We start from the raw sequence: 4,545 nt of genomic DNA on the forward strand, positions 1-4,545 counted from the left end.
ATCGGTCCTTTATCGTGAGATATATGTTATGCGAAATAATCATTGAAACCTAAATATGTTTGATTTTCTTCGTAATTGTCTTAGGCTTCGAAGTCTGTCTGTTCGTTGCATGTCAAAATAAATATGTACCAACTTTTATTGCTTTGATCGTGACGATATAGCTTTACTGTATGAACTAGAAGCTTTCGTTTCTAATACTAGCTTTATATTATATGACTCCGTAATTTCAGTATTCATTCTCTGTTTAGCTTTATTCAAGGTAGCAGACATGTTGGACTATGAGTTCTTGTTAGCACCGTGTGTGGCGCTCCGTGTCGCTGGATAAACACAAGGACAAGGACGCAAGATGCAACGATAAAACCTCAGGTACCACAACGCGCTAATATTGCAACCTCTGCCGTCTACTGCTCCTTGCTGCTTTCATAAAAAGGTGAGTTATCAATTTTTTATGCGACTTACATTTGTTTGCCATACGTAATCTTATAAATGTGACCTCTACCGTGAGGTTCGTGATGTCATGAAAATGGCCGAAGGACGCCATTAGGTAATAGCGCATTTGTAGTTCTATTATTCATATTCTATTCTGTTATCCTTGGGATTTTTATTGGATCTAAATTTATAATTTCTCATCTGTGTGATATAAATACTTAATATACAGCTGGGATTCGGCGGTATTCGTCTTCGGTTCCACTTCGACGCTATCTTCGTCCGGTGATAGGTATATTTTTCATAAATCTTTGAGCGTCAAAATTCCAAGTACCCTTTAAGTAACTATGTTAAGGTTCTTGGCTGATTCTATGGTTTCAATTTGCTTCGATTTCGATTCACATTTATTTATCATACGTAGTTAACTTTACAAATGTGTTGCTTTCCCTGAGGTCGTGGCGTCATGAAAATGGCCGAAGGTTCATTGTCAGCCTTCCTTTTTCTTAGCCATTGCTAAAATATAAAATATTCTACTGTTTCATCCACTGAGTTTTTATTGGCTCTTAATTCATTATTGCTCATCCGTGTGGTTTAATTACCACAAGTAGAGCCGTTATTCGACGCAATTCATATGTTTGCCGGGAGATTTATTTGTGTTATAATTTTGGGCGTCAATTGGTGACTTTATTGGGCTATTTGGTCCGGATTTTTCAATTGATATTTTGGAGAATCAAGTATATGAGTGCTAGTGTGTAGCATGTTGCCACGACGATTTAACGTCGCTGTTAATATGCTCGTGAATGGTTAACAAATGAAAGCTTTTTTCGTTGCTGTTATTATCATTTGTTACGGTGATATTTGTTATAATATAAGCTAATTACATTTCGTTAATTTCGTAGTAACACTCGAAAGTAATCCTGATAGAAAGGTGTTAATTATTTTTTTATTTACAATCTCGTGCCAAGGTTTTATGAATTTTTAACCCACATTTTCATACACACATATATACCCTTGAATGGATCCAAAATAAGTATTGTAAATTACTTGATTACAATATTGAGAAAATACTGCAGAAAGACCCAGGATGCTATAGATATGTGCATTTATTGAATTTGCAAGCTCCCTCAAATCGTAGAAGACAAATTGGAATGTTCAACTTAAATGGCATATTGTTGGATAAGATCAAATTCACTGATTTGTTTTCTTTTATAACTTTTAGAGTTCCAAACATCAATACAAAAATTTCGCCCCATTTTTGTGTCCATTATTACCTGCCATCGAACTACACCAAAACACTGCAATTTATGTTGTAATAAATTTGATCTCTCTCATTCTTCTTCCTCAAGTTCTAAGAAATATAAATAAAATAATGTAACTGTGTGATATATCAAAATGTTGCTCTCTGTCAATATAAACTTTTTTTTGCATTTATCTTTTTCTTGAGTATAGATTTAGTAAAAATATCATCAAATTAATTAAACACTCAAGTGTACTCATTTTAGAGAAGGGTGGGTGGAGATGGACTCACTACTTGTAGCTTAGTCTCATCCACATGAGAATACTATGAATAGGATTGGAGGCAAGACTGAGGCTGGTATAATGAAAAAGTATTTTCTGAGGCATGCTCACTTATGAGCCAGCAAAGGTCACAGCATACTCTAGAGTCTTCTTCTCTGTTAAATATAGAAAGTTCACGGCAAGAGGATTGTTTCCTGATGATTAGGACATATTTCAGTTCATATATATTTAAGAGTTGGTTAGATTTCAATATTATATGTAGGGTCATCAGCCTTGCTGCAAATGACTGTACTTTTTTAATTGGTGAGGTACTAGACGTGCTCCTCATATTTTTAATAAAAAAATATTCTGAGATACTAAAATACCATTTCTTATATATATCACTGTGTCTCGTTTTCTCTTGTGAATATTGATCTAAGTGATGGCATGACATGGTGTAAAGAAATAATTTTGAGACCATATATGTAATCATAAAAATGTTTTAATGTGTCCTTTGCATTTATAAATCTAGGAAGCTCCATAGGAAACATTGGTTACGGTCGTTTGATGGAGGAGGATAAACATTCAAAGCTGGCTGATATAAGCTGGCCGTAGGAAGGAGTCTGGTGAAATGGGTATAGACCATACTCTGTGGCGTGATGTGGAATACAGGTACCAAATACTTATTCAAAAGTTATATCTCAGGGAGGGAGTTGGCACTTAGTTTCACATGATGCCTAAATATTGTAATATAAAATTGTTTGTTAGACCAGTTTGCACCAGGTTCCATATTTTATAACTTTTTGTTGTGTTCATCATGGCATCTTTGTTGGAACGCTTACTAGTTGTAGGCTTTGCAATGTCATTCGTCATTGCATGTGAAAAAGATTGTTCATATGCTATAAGTATTGCTTCTGCATTAAAAGGTATTAGCACATAAATGAAGTGATTGATAGCTTTGCTACTTCAACAATAATAATGATTTTTATTTTTTTTCAGGGATGAATTGGCATTGATGAGTGCTAGTACGAAGATAAAAACATGTTAGCATGGTATGGTAGACCAGAACAATTTTGACTCCTTAAGACATTTAAATTTATGATTTTTTACATATTTTGTTACATTTTTCATTTAAGTACTTGAAAATTAATTACAATTTTGTTTACCTGCATGTGTTCCTATATACTCTTTGATACTTTGACACTTTGATACCAATTTCATAGGAGTAGAAGTCCTAATTATTGAGTGTTGCTTTCTGTCCCTTCTTAGATTTTATTTTCAGTCACCTTGTGGTTTTTGCGGAGGATATGTCAATTCTAGGGTTTCTTTGAAATGAGATGGGCTTGAGTAGGTTCCGGGAATGACTTGGGTGTTGAATTAGGTCGCGAAGTACCACCAACAGGATTTTCGTACAGCTCTGATAAATTTAAGCTGGCTGTTTTTTTGGATTCAATTTTTTAAGCAATCCTTTGGGTTATACCCATAAAGATTCGAAGTTTCAACGCATGTCTTATTAAGATTTGCTGGCTGCTCATTGACAGCATCATAGTGTTCGTGATCAGTTTCGTCATTCATTGATTCGTCAACATTCTCTGGGTCAATGATGATTTGTGTTTGAAAAGCTTTTTCAAAGATGAAGTCCACGTCATTGAACTCTTCCGGTATAAAGGGAAAGATTTCTGCTACACTGAATCCTGAAACACCATTTTGCATTCTTGGGATCTTAATATACGCTTCATGAATGTCGCAACAAGGATGAAAGTTTTTTCAGGGTCAAAGTTATGTCGTTTACTGAAATCTTCTGGAGGTCATTAATCCATAAGGGCCTGTCCCACTGTAAATTAAACACTTTCTTGAGAGAATCATAAAAAAAATCCAAAGGCTGTGATTATTCGGGGGTATAAAGACAACATGAACATGATTACCTCTATGGAATTCATAGCTATCAAGAGAGATTTGACTTTATGGTTGTCCATAATCAATTACACATGAACTTTCATAGTTGATTTTTTTTATCCATGAAATTTTTTAGCCTATCTGCGGAGAGTTCTTCATTTGCCTATCTGTTATCAGAGCATTAGTAGATTTAGTCTATCTGGGTTAGTAATCTTTTGTATCTTAAGGAGGCCAAATAACCGTGATGATGAAGGGTTAATATTGATAAAACTCTGTGGAATGTTTGCACTATTTGATAAAATCATGTTTTTTTCTGCCTGTCAGTGGGAAGTAACAATTGTTGAGCTCTTGTTTCATTTGTCTCTAGTACATATATTAAAGATTCACAATCATTATCCTCATTGAATTGTTGACATTGTCATGGCACTCTTTTCACTCTTATATAACCAAACTGTTTCCTTTGTCTCTGCAGGTGATAGTATGGTCCTCGTGTTTACATAGAAGTATAATTCTTTTGATTGTTCTTTCTTTATTTGATGGTATGGGATCACGGGTATGGTTTTTCCTATTAATGAAGCCCTTTTTGTGATTGTAGATGCTACTGAGTATTTGATAGTGAGTGGTTCATTCCACAATGAAGTTTCACAGACCGACTGTAATTCACTAAGGATTTTAAGTCTCTTGATTGCTGGGGATGCGAATGAAATCTCATGTATGCTTCGTTTA

The 4,545-nt window shown here is 34.6% G+C and overlaps 1 long non-coding RNA gene across 1 annotated transcript; it reads left to right on the forward strand.

Annotated features, from left to right (window-relative positions):
* The first annotated feature begins 275 nt into the window (after positions 1 to 275).
* Positions 276 to 4,545, forward strand: LOC124171573. Its single transcript, XR_006867852.1, has 3 exons — positions 276 to 430; positions 2,456 to 2,595; positions 2,923 to 4,545. It is a non-coding gene; the product is annotated as an uncharacterized LOC124171573 (long non-coding RNA).

Source organism: Ischnura elegans, chromosome X, assembly GCF_921293095.1.
Source record: "Ischnura elegans chromosome X, ioIscEleg1.1, whole genome shotgun sequence".
Taxonomy (NCBI): domain Eukaryota; kingdom Metazoa; phylum Arthropoda; class Insecta; order Odonata; family Coenagrionidae; genus Ischnura; species Ischnura elegans.